Raw genomic sequence first — 15198 nt, 5'->3', positions numbered from 1 at the left:
GAGTAGAATACCCAATGTTGCAATGAGCCTGTAAAACATATATGCAGTTAACCATGTAGTGACAATTGTGGAATTACAGTGTGATATATATTCTTTTAGCATATCATTAATGTGATTTTGTAAATTTTGTTAATAGAGTCTTAGATGCTCTTCAGTCTCTGACCACATTCCAGCAAACGGTATCTTCATTCACATAATTACTCTAAAGAAAGCTTACTTCTTGGTGAGATTGTATAGATTTAATTTTTATATTGAAAAAGTGATTTCCTTAAAAATAATTCCTTTTAAATTCCACATAACCGTTATTATTTCGTTTTCTAGAACAGTAGATTAACTTCATCACTATTTCTCATGTTTCTTTTATTTCTCTAGAATTTTTTTCCAAGCAAAACGATGATTAGTTCTTTCAAACCTTCCTCACATGAAATATTTCTGAGTCCTTCACTTCCTTAATTGTTCTCTGGATGCAATCCTTGTGTGATACTGAATTTTGAAGGAAATCTGTTGCATATGGTCTGTCTAGTGCAGGACGTAGAGCTCTCTCTCACCATAAACTGTTTCAACACTACACATTGTGGACTCAGATTGACCTATTAGTCAACTGGAATCTCTGGAACGTTTGCTTATGATTCCTAGACTTCTCCATTTTACTGTTGAATTTGATTTTTTTTTTCTTTATGCTGAGGACATTGGCTCTGAGCTAAAATCTGTGCCCATCTTCCTCTATTTTGTATGTAGGAAGCCGCCACAGCATGGCTTGATGAGTGGTGCGTGGGTCTGCGCCCAGGGTTCAAACTTGTGAACCCTGGGCCACCAAAGCAGAGTGCGTGAACTTAACAGTACGCCACCAAGCTGGCTCCCTGAATTTGATTTTTGAAACAATTGCACATGTGTATAGTCATTTATATTAACTTGCATCTCTTCAGTTCTATCACATTTTTTCCTCCTGAAAATATTATTTTGATTCTGAATCATGCTATTTCAAACATGACATTTATTGAGCACTTACTAATTCACAGAGTGCTAAGCAGTTATCTGATTTAATATTCACAGCAATCATATACAAAATATACTATTACTATTTTCATTTTATGTCTAATTAACTGGCCTGAGATTTTTCTCCCCGGAAAATTTAGTAAGCGTATCTTAACTCATCTTTTAAGCTGCTAATAAAAAATATTTAACAAGTGAAGAACAATCATAGAGTTGCTTAATATGCTTCCAAAGATGTTCTTCTTAATTTAAATTTAAGTAGATTCAGGTTTAACTGCTTCCTTGGTATCTCTGCCTAGATATGTCATGAGTACTCCAAACTCATAAGTCTGAGAATTCACTTGTCAACTTCACTTCTCAATATACCCCAGTTTCTCAAGCCATAAAACGTGGAATGAAATCCTGCCTTTCTACTGCTTGCGTGAATTCTTATTCTGTTCTCTTCTTGTATCACCACGGCTACTGTTTTAGTACAAGTAAATAATTCCCATATTGTCTCTTCCTGTCCATCAAATCTACACTCAGGGCTGCCGCCAGAATGATCTTTTAAAGAGAAAAATCCCTGAATACCACTTCCCTTTTTAATACCTCTCAATGTTTTCTTAGTGTTATTAGAATTAAATCTATTCTTTAAGATAGCCCTTAAATTCTTCATAATCTACCTCTCTTCATGCTGCTTGTATGCTAGACACAATAGACTTACTTGAATTCTAAAAAAAGTCCTTATTTGTCTTTGGTCTTTTAAACATGGTATTTCTCTTCTCCTCCCCCCACCCCCCATCCTCTTCTTCCTTCTGTGTCAGGCATATATTGATGAACAAAACAGACACTGCCGTTGTGGAGTTTACACTCTAATTTGAGAAGATAGAAAATAAGCAAATATACAAGTAAAATATGATTTTACCAAATTTGCTTCTTCTGTTACCTTTCCTGACTAAGGTGTACTGATGTTCTATGTGAGAGCTTAAACCTCACCTCCTCAAGCTTGCCCTGACCATGCGGATTATTACTCCCGCCTTGTGTGGGAACAACATCCATCACATTTCATTCTGAACACATCATATTTGTCATGCTTTGTTTAAGGTATGCCATTGCTAACAGCCTGGAGACTCCATATAGGCACAGCCCATAACTAATTGTCTACTAGTATATCCTCAGACCATTGTATGGTTCCTGGAAAAGAGAAGGTAATCTATAGCTACTTACTAAATGACTGATTGATCAGTTACAAATTGAACACAAAACCACATACTTTGCACTTTAACCAAATGACTCTATCTTATTTCTGCAGATTAACTCTGCAGAAATCTAAAGAGGTGTTATTTTTTTCTTTTTAGAAGAACGTCTGGATAGGGAAGAGGTGGGGAAAGAGGTGTATTATCTTATTAGATAAAAATGCGTATTAGAAAGTCTCCATAATCAGAACTGTGTGATACTTCTTCAAAGATAAATGACTCAAGAATGGGGTGAATGGACCTAAACATACCTAATGCTACTTAATAGATGTCAAATTTTAATTATAAGAATTGTTAACATTTCACATCAAAGATAAAAGAATGGATTATTAAAAAATATAATGTTGAGAAAACTCACTTTTTGAGGAAAGATCTTAAATATCTATTTACAGAATTCAAAATAAATCCCATATTTCAGATACAAATATAATATAAGTAGATTAAGAATTTAACTGTGAAAAAATTAAATCGTACAAATACCAGGAGAAAATGTTTGTAGATAATTAAGTAATCTTAGATAGAAAAGCCCTTTCTAAGAAGGGCCATGGTGGTGTTTAACTTCAGGAAACCTCTGAGGTAGAACATTAAGTGATTGGTCCCCTTCCCTAAATACTACTTGACGGCCTTTTCCAGAAAGCAGCTCTGCAGTCTTTATCCTAAGGTGTCATAGAAACCAGAAACAAATCCTGACTATCTTTTCCTACAAGAATTTTTAGTCAGTGAAATAGCAAAACTTTAAGTAAACTATTTTGAAATTCCCATTCATGAATTGCGAATATTATTTGATTTGTATATTACATCTTTAAAATATTTGTATTATATAAATAGCTCTTAAATATCAATACAAAATATATATATATCACATTGTAAAAAAGAGTCAAACATTTTATTAAGTATTTCCCTAGAAAATAGAACCAATCAAGATATAGTGCTAAACTGTGTTATAAATAAAAGAAGTGCCAATTAAAATGAGATGTTTGTTATTTAAAAACTCTAATATATCAGTAATGAAATAAGTGTGGAGTAACAGACAATCTTATTGTTTACTTCTTGTAAATTCAAAAAATCGTTCCTTTGGTGAATTGTCATTAAATATATCAAAATGCATTAAAAATGTGTAAGATAAAAATTTGGCTTAAACAAATAAATGATGGCATATCTCTACAACAATGTATATACAGATTGTTAATTTTTTATTTTATATGAGAGTAAAAAATGGAAAACATACTAAATGTCCAATAATAAGACTTGGTTAAATAATTAAGATAAATTCAAGTTTGTTCTTAAAATGATAACTGAAATCTATAATGACACAGAAGAATATTGACAATATAGTTTAAGTATGAAAAAATTATAAAACAATATTGTAGTATAATTGCATTTTTGTAAAAAAAACTGCATATGTGTGAATGTATATGTTTATATTGGGAAAAGTTTTGCAAAGAATCACAGCAAACTCTTAACACTGGTTATATCTAGGTGGTGGAATTTATGATGAGATTAGCTTTGGAGAGCTTTTATTAGATGTAGAAAGCTAGGGTCCCTGACTTCAAAATCCTGGCTTCACAAATTTCAAGATCCGTGAATCCCTGTGGCTCATTTTCTCCATTAAAAATGGTAATAGTAGTAGTGCCTACCTTAGTTATTTTAATGATTAAAATAGTTAATATATGTAAAGCACTTAGAAGAACTTTGCATAGGATAAACACTCTAAAAGAGTTAACTATTTTCCTTTTGTCATTCTAATTTTTTTTTGTTTTTTGGGTGAGGAAGATGACCGTGAGATGACATCTATTGCCACTGTTCCTCTTTTTGTAGAGGAAGATTGGCCCTGAGCTAACTTCTGTGCCCATCTTCCTCTATTTTGTATACGGGACACCGCCAGCATGGCTTAATGAGCAGTGCGCATGTCCGTGCCTGGGGTCTGAACCTGCGAACCCTGGGCCGCCAAAGCGGAGCATGTGATCTTAACCACTATGCTACCAGGCCGGCCCCTCTAATTGTTTTGACAATGATTATCAATTACTTTTGTAATTAAAAATAAAACTCAACTCACTAGAAAGTCTCCTATGTAATCTGTTGATAACATGGTGAGACCAACTGGATGACAAAGTTTAAAATATTAAATTTGCTAGGCAAGGCAAGGCAAACCTATAAGTGCTTTTTCTTTTTTCATTGGGGTTATTCATAATTTTATCAAATGTTATTTTTCATAGTTTTGCATCTCTTTGAGAGTCATTTCGTTATTTTCTTTCATATCCAAGTCTTATGCAGCCCCTTCCTCATTTAACTATTCTGAATAGCCCTCTGTCCCCAGCAGCTTCTACTCTGATTTTTGGAATGATGGGGATGACGTTATCTAGATCCCTGTTAGCCTGCTCTAGTTCGTTTGGTGTCCCCTCCCTCCAGCCAATTCCATTTCCAGAGGTTTAACCTTTGAGGGAACCCTCTGTATCCCTGACTTCATGTTACCATCTTGAAGAAATTCACCCTAAAAAACAACTCCACCTTCTCTCTGCTACTCACTCCTCCTCAAGGGTGGAGTGACTTGTCAGATGAATTAGGGAGAAGGACTTGAGCATACTGACACAGCCTGTCTGTCCTCTCTTTTTGTGTCTGCTTGCCTGCAGAGAGAGTGCAGTCTAGTTTGCTCTTTGCTCTGAGATAAGTTGAAGTGATTGGCTGAGACTCTCAATGTGGGACCTGAGGTGTCCTACTGAGCCAGTGAACGGGAGCGGGCAGAGAGGATGGGAGTAAGGCTGTCTATTTCAGGAGTGATATTAGCAAGGACTTTCTTCACAAATCAAAAGCTATGACCTCCACTCAACTATTTATAGTAGTAAAGCTGACATTTTATCAAGATATATCTGTGTCCAGTTCGGAACTCGAAAGAGATAGGTAAGTTATTACCTATTTGGCCCTTATACAACCCTAAAGAAGTCTATCTTTCTCTCTTATCTTATTTTAGGAAAACAAGCTGAATCAGATGTTCTAATTAAACCTCATTTATGCTTCTAAGTTTACTTGGGACCTCAACTGACATCCTAGAACTGAATTTCCTACAATCCTTGGATTCGAGGAATTGTTTGTAGCCATTTTATTTCTGCTCTAAATTTCTTTCTTCCCACCCCAATTTTGGTTATCATTCTACAAATTTTCCCTTTCAAATTGTGGTTTAGCACATGGTGTCTGATACCAAGCTGCCTGCCTTTGAATCCCTCTCCTATGGCTTACTGGATGTGTGCACTTGGACAGGTTTCATCAACTGTACAATGAAGACAAAAATAACACCTAACTGCTGTTATTTTGGTGATTAACTGTGATAATATGTAGAGGATTTCTGACATATAATGGGCATCCATTTTTAGTTAAAATAGCATCATTCCTTTCATCTTGACCCACATTCATTCTCAGAAACCCATATAACTAGTATAACTGAAGATGTAGAGTAATAACATAGCTGTTAGACTATGTAAATCTTCATACACTTACTTTATATCAAGTATTTTTCACAGAAGATATATTCGATAACTATCCTAACAGTTGAAGTCCATCATTATAGCTATAAATTGTCTTTGGTATTAGGAAAGTGTTACCCGTAGAAAAGTGTTTACAACTTATTCAACATATCATGTAATCGTCCATGTAGTCATCACACATCATTTAACATTAATGATTTGACAGAGGCTTTAGGAGATAGGCTTATATCTTATCCTCAAGTGGATAGATAGGACAGGAATGTAAATATAACACTATATAAAAAATGGTGTCAGTAGAGGAACATAGCTAAAGTACTATTGGTTCTTGAGATGAATAAGAAACTAACTTAGCTGGAATGATCCAAGCAGCAGCATGGAAGATATTGCAATTGTTCTAGACACTGAAAGAGTTTGATATAGCTCAACACATCCAAAAATAAATTGTGTGTAAGATTTTATCTTGTTACGTGAATTCAACTTCACACTTAATAGTATTTTCAGGTTATTCTCTAACTAAGTAGGGACTGTAAGCAAATTAATTTGAAATTCAGCAATGACTTTTTTCCATAATAAGAGTTGTCTTCTGGAAACATCCAGAGTCATTTTAGATTAAAATAACAATGACTACAACAAAAACAAGAGCATCACTTTGCGAGAAGGTTGGAATAAATAGTAAGTGAAATAAAAGTATTATTTGATGAATAAAAATATATTTCCTCCACTTGGCATCTAAGAGAAAACATGTGTTAGCTTTAGGTAACATTTATCTTATTTATCAACTGCTATTATTTTAAATTATGTGTTATTTCAATTATTTAATTATCTAAGTCCTGTTTTCTAAATATTTTTGGTTTTTGTTGTCACATCTGGGAAACTATTTCTTTTTTTTGTCAATGAAAACAAGCAATAGTAGTTTGCAGGCCATTCCTCGAAAGAAAGAACAGAATTTCTGAAACACTCAATTGCCAGAAAAAAAAACATCCTTTGACATACTTGTATTTTCTTTGCCATCTATCAACAATAGTACCATGAATGAAGACACAAAACTTTATTAGCTACTTAGGGAAATTACTTGTTTACAGAAAGCCTGTAATTGGATCCTAAATGTATTAGTGCCTGAAAGTCTTTTGAAGCAATTTTCATGATGCAGGAAGATAGTCAAGTAATTTGAAACTCCAATTTTGTTTGAGGATTTCAAATGTGCCAAATGTCATATAAGACGACAGACATTGTTGAATTATGGCCAATTTGTTGCCTTATCTTGGGATTTCAAATGACATTTTTCTTTTAAGTAGGAATAATAGGAGGGAGTTCCGTTTGACCTGAGCCAAGGCATCATTTTAACCAAGCACACGCTGTCATCCTGCATGTAAAGTTTTCCTTAGATGGGAAACTGAAATGGACACGTTGTATGGAACATATTGAAAGGAGATCTAAACCACAGTTGTTTATCAGGGCTTCTAATTGTGAGGCTCTTTGAAGACTGAGGACAGCAGTTTGTTTTCAGTGAGTTTGGAGGCGAGAAGGATGGGAAATATCTCACTGGTATTTCCTTTCTCTCAGAGGAACCATTATGTAAAAGATTAGAAACAGATTTCTCTGTGAGAGACACTGTTGAAACTGAAATAAAACAGATGCTTCTTATTGATAGGATGAAAATTTGAGTCTTTTAGGAAGAGTGTAGTTTGTTCTACAAGTTCTAGATATACTAAATAAATCTATATGTAGGCTTTGGATAAAAGGTGCTCTTTTTTATTAAAAAAATCACTTTTTAATAATACAGAAGGCAATGTCTGTTGCTACACCCAACAACCATGCTCTCATGCTCCGTCTGTAATGGAAGACTTTTTTCCAATACTCTAGGATCTGAAAATGCCCATGCTTTCCCTTGATGCTAGGGCTAGTTATGTAATCCAGTCCTAGCCAATGGGATCTGAGAAGCCTGAGAAATTTTCTTCCTTATTAAAAGTGAATGAAAGACATTCTGTCTCTGCATTGCTTGATGTCTGTACATGATGCCTGGAACCATTTGAACTCAATTTGTGACCAGGAGGAGAGAGACAGCACGCAAGCTGTGGATGGCATAGGGGAGAGATTATCACCATCACCGTCATAGCTACTTCATTAGGCCACAACATCGATGTTGAAATTGCTCGACCATTATTCTTCTTATATTGTGAGATTATAACCTCTAATTTTAATTTATTTGTAGAAAAGAATTCTGATATTTGTAGCCACACATATCCTAACCAAAATATAGAGTGATTTTATTTTCACTGCAAGAACAATATATTTTGGTAACCTAAAGGCTAGGTGTGATGAATATACCCTAGAGTGACCCTAATGAGTCATGCCCTTGTATAATCTCCTCCCCTTAAGTGTGGGCAAAATGTGTACATGCTTCTAACCAATGGAGTGTGGGAAGGCGATGGGATAGTCACTCTCTAGATTAGGTTACATCATATAAGACTCTGTGTTAGCAGACAAGAGTGAGATTCTCCTACTGGCCTGGAAGGAGTAAGATGCATGTTGTGAGAGGGCCACATAGCAAAGAACTGGAGGCAGCTCCGAGGAGCCGAATGCATCCCTCGCTGACAGCAAAAAAGAAATTGGGGACCTCCGTCCTTCAACTATAAGAAATTGAATTCTACCAGCAACTATGTGGGCTTGAAAGAGCGAGCTGAGCTCCAGAAAGAACGCAGGCCAGCTGATACCTGACTGCAGTCTTGTAAGACCCCGAGCCCGGGATCCAGTCAAGCCATGCTCAAATGTCTGACTTATGGATATTGTGAGATAACAAACGTAGGTTATTTTATGCCTCTAAGCTTTTGGTAATTTGTTATGCAGAAATTAATAGCTAATGCAGAAATTGATAACTAATACATCAAGTCACCAATACTTGCTCTGATAAGTAATTTTAATTTCACAATCACCTCAAATTCACCAAATCTAAAATTGACGCTTCTATGTCTTGCAATCCAAACAACATTTGTTACCCTTACAATTTGTAATTTCTATTAATTATTTCACCCTTTTTAGCCCGTTATGACATTTTCAGATAAAATTTACACCACAGATTAAGCTTCCTGAAGCAATCTTTTATTATTCTTCTTCCTTGAAAGGTGACACCTTGTTTTAGCCTGTAAAATTGGTAAAGATTTTTGTACATATTTAATATTAGCCCCTGGCAACGGTGTGGAAAAATAGGCACTCTCATACAATGCCAGTGGGCATCATAAATTGTACAAACTCTTTAAAGAGTAATTGGCGATATATTTTAAAGCCTTAAAAATATTTTTATTCATTACCTCAATATATTGCACAATTCAAATCAAGTACCTAATCCACCACCCAGCGCATCTCATCTAATAGCACAAGTCCAAAACAAAACTCAAGGTTGTCCCTCCCAAACTTAGCAGCCACCTTCCATGTTCACCATTTCACTAAATGTTACTTCTCTTTACCCAGTTGTTCCAGCCTGAGCACTTCCCTTCCCTCACTCTCTATATCCTTGAAATCAAGTGTTACCAAGTCTACATCTGCCATTTTTACTCTCCAGTCAGAGCGATCTTTTAATAATAGTATATTATTGATAGATATTAATAAACATGTTATTATTTAGAGAAAATCCTCCAGTAGCTCCCTTTACCTGAGTTACAAGGACCAGCTCACTCAACTCCTTTTTCATGGCCATATTGATGATTCTTTCTTTGACAATTCTGAGAAGATAATAAGACATAAAGTCTTAGATCTAGGAGGACCTTAGATATCAGCTAGTCTAATCCTCTCATTTCATAAATGAGAAAACAGAGTCCTGAATATTTCAAAATGATGCTCCCTCAAGTTACGTAGTGCTAAGGACAGATTTAGAATCCATGTTTTACAACATTGTTCAGATCAACTTCATTTTATCTTCTGCCTTAAACTAGGTAAATTGACTTTAATGTATTATGTAGTTTGTTTTATTATAAAACATATTATTTAATGAATGGAAAAATCAAGGTATAGAACACTGGAACTGTCTATATCATTCTTTTCTCCTGAGCTAAATCTCATGTATTTTATTCAATACAGATGTGAGTTTGAATGCTGACTCCATCACCTAAAGACTGTGACCTAGAGTAGATTACTTCTCCAACCTTCACTTTTCTCATTTACTCTATGTATGTAGTAATTATACCAACTTCAAGGGTGTTCTGAGCATTAAGTAAAATTTGACATTTTATAATGCTTTGTAGCATATTCAGTGCAGAGTAAATACTTCAAACAAGTCAGCTATCATGTTGTGGCTCTTATTGTTCTCCTTCTTGTATGGCAAATGGGCCAGCATAAGGCATTTTCTCTGATAGGGTAATTTGAAAATTAGTGCTACAACAAAGCCGTGTTTTAATTTTATTTAGTGGACTAATAGTTTTCAATGCAAAATAGATCTATTTATAATTTCATTGTAACTGTAATGGCAATCCTTCTGAAAGAACACTCGGTCATAGAACTAATTATTAAAGAATAGTTGGAGACACAATATTCTTGAGATACAGATACAAAATTCCACTAGAGTTTGTGGAAATAGGATCTGGTTGGTCCTTAAGAACAGACTTGCCTCTAATCTCTCGTCTAGACTTCATGAAAACAGTAACCATTATGAATAAAAAAGGAGATTGGTACAAAGTTTTCATTTTATTCAAATTAATTTTTTCTACTGTTTGAAATTTTTTCTTTCTGATTCAGGGATCCAATTCTGCCATTGATTGCATTAATTGTTTGGTTAATACAATACATTTTTTAAGATGACTTAGCATAGCATATAGGATATTTATCATCTTGGCCATCTAGATTTGATATCATTATTTTCTACTAACTTTTTGCCTCTGCTGCTCTGAGCAGCATGGAACTACTTATCATCCATAGTAATTTCTAGGTAATAAGAATGACAGTTTGACATGGGAATTCATTGATTAATAAAGTGAGTGCAGCAACTATGTTGTGTCACATAGAAAGTGATCTAAGAATGATTTAATTCTCAGTCAATTATCAGTTGCTTCTCCCAAGACCATAAATAGTTGGCAGAATTTTAATTGCAACTATATTATGTTGAATTATATTCATACACTTAATTCTCATTACATATCCAGAATATATGAAGTTCTGCCTCTGTCAACAGCTGTAGTAATCATAATTTCTTTCTCATTCTTCACATTTTCCCTTACAAGAATCTAATCTAAAGAATTGCTTTGACATTTGCTTAATATTTGATAAAGAAATTAATTGATGAAGATAGTTTATTTGTCCTCTCTTTTGTTCTAAATTTTCTTTCTATATTTGATCAAAATTTATTTAGATTTTGTATTTGTTGAGTCACAGAAATATTATACCTAGTTTTTATCTTTTTTTTGTATTATTTTCATTTTTTTGTGTGTGAGGAAGATTGACTCTGAGCTAACATCTGTTGCCAATCCTCCTCTTTTTGCTGAGGAAGAGTGGCTCTAAGCTAACATTTGTGTCCATCTTCCTCCATTTTGTATATGGGATGCCGCCACACATGGCTTGATGAGTGGTGCATCAGTCCACGCCCGGGATTCGAACCTGTGAACCCCAGGCCACCAAAGCAGAGCATGTGAACTTAACTGCTACGCTACCAGGCCAGCTCCACTATTTTCATTTTTATATCTCAAATGAATGTGCATTTAATAACTAATAATACTGCAGTTTCATAATTCAATTACTTTGTAAAGTAATATGAAGGAGAAAACAAAGAGAAATGTGATGCGTAGGGACAATCCAAGTGGAATCTACATCCCTACGCAAATTATATTAGGTTGTCCACATCTTCATTAAAAATCATTTTATTGAGATGAAATCAAGGCACATAAGCATCGTGATAATAAGAATTCATACATTCCTGTGTTTGAAAAGCATTTTACCACATCTTTAATTCTTACAACTATGTATGGTAGTATCATTCTCCTTTTACAGATGAAAAAATTGAAGATAAGAGTTTTAATTAAATTTGACTGGCATTACACAATTAATTAGTGCCTAGACATAATGTGACCCATCCCTGTCTGACTCCAGAGTAAGTGCTTTTTCTATGGTAACATGATTCTTCTTTCAAATACAAGCATTGACTAGGAGAAGCAGAAACACTAGGGGGCATGGAAGTTTCTAGTGCTGAAAATGTCTGGAGAAGGGAGGAATCCCTTGCTCTTGATTTTGCTTTTGTAATGGCAAAAGGGCTTCTGAGACAATTTCAGGAAAATAAGTTACTAGGTTTTGTTCGTTTGCATTTTTTTTAAAACACCATCAGATAAAACACACATATTCATGTGTGAGCACACACACATTATTCTTCTGATTTAGATCAATTGCATTTCATATCTTTCAGCTTCATATATTTTTCAAAACTCTTCAGAATTCCAAGTGTAAGGTTTATGACGTAGCACGGAAAACTCTATTGTAAGGAAGAAAATAAAATATTTTTATTATCTACTCACTATTATTATGTTTTTCTAGCTACAAACTATACCTGGGCCTTTGCACATGCTATTTCCTCTAATGAAATTTCATTCTCTCCAATCACAGACCTTCAGCTGGCAAACAAAAAGTAGTCCCACGTACTATGTGTCAGAGTGACTTGGAAGTACATTTTAGCTTCTCTGTCATCCCTGCTATATTTGAAATTTCTTAAGAGCAGGGATTATTTCTCCAGTGCCTAACGTGATCCTTACCCCTAGTGTTTAAAGCATATTAGATGGATAAAAGACTATTGAATAAATAATATTAACTAATTAACCTTTTGACCTAAAACTAACATATATGGAATCCAGCCCTGTGGCCTAGTGGTTAAGTTCAGCGTGCTCCACTTCAGTGGCCCGGGTTTGGTTCCCAGGTGCAGACCTATACCACTCCTTGGCAGCTATGCTGTGGTGGCAACCTACACACAAAATAGAGGAAGACTGGCAACAGATGTTAGCTCAAGATGAATCTTCCTCAGCAAAAAAACAAAAAACAAAACAAACAAACAAAACTAACATCTATGTATTTATTGCCACTGATTGTCAAGTAGTCATGAATATATTGTTTGGAGGTAACACAAACAAAACCAAATGAGAAAAATTATAATTTCATGAGCGAGAATAATGTTGGTTTGTAAATTCCTGGGTGAAATCTGAAACTGGCCCTCATACTTAGAGGGCAAGAGGAGGCAGAAGAAAGAAGTAGACCACTCCAGATTGGTCGGTGGCAATTTTAACAAGCAAGGGAGCTTACATACGAGGCTTGTCTTGGATGGCCGCAAGATGAGTAAGTCTCTACACCTGCCTGCCAGAATCTGAAACGTTTATATAGAGGCCTTAACCGGGTTCAGCCACATATACCGCCCAGATGGTCTCAACAACACATTGCTCTCTCAAGGCTGCGTCCTTAAGGCAGCTTCTAGTGCAGGGAAGGCAAGCTGAATGCACATTCCAAGGACAAGGGAGGGAGGGAGGAGTCTCTGATTGTCAGGGTTCAGCTCGTCGTGGGTCAACCAGCGGTCGTGTCCTCTCGATGACCTCCTCCAACAAATAACAACAACAAAATTATTTAGTGATTATCAGATCCGCGAAAGTGTCAACAAAGTCAAGATTGGGCCTTCCATATGAGATTGAGCAACTAACTCAAAAATAAATAAGTACAATAAAATTCACTACTGGATGCATAATATCAAAAATAACCACTTTGTATTACTTTATTTAAAAATAGTCAGGCAAGGTTATAGTCTAATAAAAATCTGTCAAATGTCTATAAACAACCTTATAGATTCAGAGAGACAATATCTATGAAAGATGCATTTTAATTCGTATTTGGGGTTAGCATTTTCCTAGTTCCCCCAGCTTGAGCTGCTATATAAACTATTCTTAGCATTTTTACTCTAACTTGACCTGACTCCTGTCCCCATCACCACCATCCACAGAATTACACAGATATAACTACTACAGAGCTTAATCTAAATAGGAAATTTATTCAGAAAATATTTCTGATCTAAGAGAGCATCTCAGTAATGCAATTTGTGTTAATGATTCAATAGCTTGAAAAAATAGAAAATATAAGCTTTTGATTTCCCCCATTCCCTTTGTGCTTTTAAATAAACTTGCTTGTGTTGATCTTTTTCTTAACATTTCTATGTTCCTATGACTCAATTCTCTTTTTCCAATAGTTTTTACTAATGCAACATGAGACTGTCTACAGCTAATGGATATCTATCCATTAAGATAAGGATGCAAAGAAGGGAACAGTAGATACTGCTATGAGGGAAAACAAGAGTAGAAGTTAGATCCTTAATTCTATGGAAATGAAGTTTTGGAATAAGTTTTCTTCCCTGCTGTTTCAGGATGGATGTTGGATCCATGGCAGTAATGCAGCAAAGGTCTGTTAAGAGACTCCGGGATTTTGGGTGGTGCCTTCTTGATGCTTAGCCGCACAGCTGGTGCAGGTGCATTTTCAGCCATAATAACTAATAACATTCCCGGTGGAAACATTTAACTGTGGTAAAACAGACAGAAATCTATTATAAATGTGAGTGCAATGTCAATGTTTACAGAAGGAGGTCAAATAACAGAATTCTATTTGGTAAATGTCAGTACTATATGAGCAGAAAGCATTCACAATACTTGCATTCTTATTAGAATGATACATGCAAAACCCATAAATATTTCATGGATTTTTTTTTTTTAACTTCCATTTTTCTCCCTCACCAGAAATTACTTTTCTGGCCATTTCTGTGAGTCTCGGAGTTCACTCTGTTGCTTATGTGCTTTCCAGCACTTGGGGTTATATGGTGAGCCACTGGACTGATAAAATGTTCAGATCAACTATAACTTATTGTGACATACTGGATGCTTACATTCAGATGTAAACCCTAGAACTGAAAGCTTCTTCTAATGTGAATCCTCTCAAAGGCATAGGCAAATCTTTACTCAGTCACCTTAAATCAATCATTTATTTCTTGCATTGACTCATTCATTCTCCATAGACTTCAGCATAATGAGATGAATCAGATAAGCTACATGTGATCTCAGCTGTTTTTTTTCCAACATAGGCAAAACCTCCAACACCTTTTGATCTATAGTGAGGGATACGTAAATACTTTGAAACATATTTAGAAAAATGTATACAAGTGATGTTTGTTTTCAGTACCAACGTTGAAAATGCATGATTATTTAAAACCAGAACTTGAAAGAGAGGGTTATAATTTTATGCCATTAGTATTTTTGGTAATAAATTTAGTTATTGCTTTCTGGGAAGTGAAGTAAAGATTGTCCTTTTATAGATGATAGAAATGGAGTTAATCCTCCACTGGAGTCTTCAGGCTACTACTACTCCTTATGTAAGCATCTAATAGCATTCAGTTAGAGAGGGGAGTGTAGGGATCATAATGTCGTTTGTTCCCTACAGGTTGGTTTATAAAGGAAAAAACAGTGAGATCCTAGAAATATGTTGTCGGAAAGGTTAGA

The sequence above is a fragment of the Diceros bicornis genome, chromosome 8, assembly GCF_020826845.1.
Source record: "Diceros bicornis minor isolate mBicDic1 chromosome 8, mDicBic1.mat.cur, whole genome shotgun sequence".
Classification (NCBI taxonomy): domain Eukaryota; kingdom Metazoa; phylum Chordata; class Mammalia; order Perissodactyla; family Rhinocerotidae; genus Diceros; species Diceros bicornis.
Note: the sequence above shows the minus strand (reverse complement) of the source record.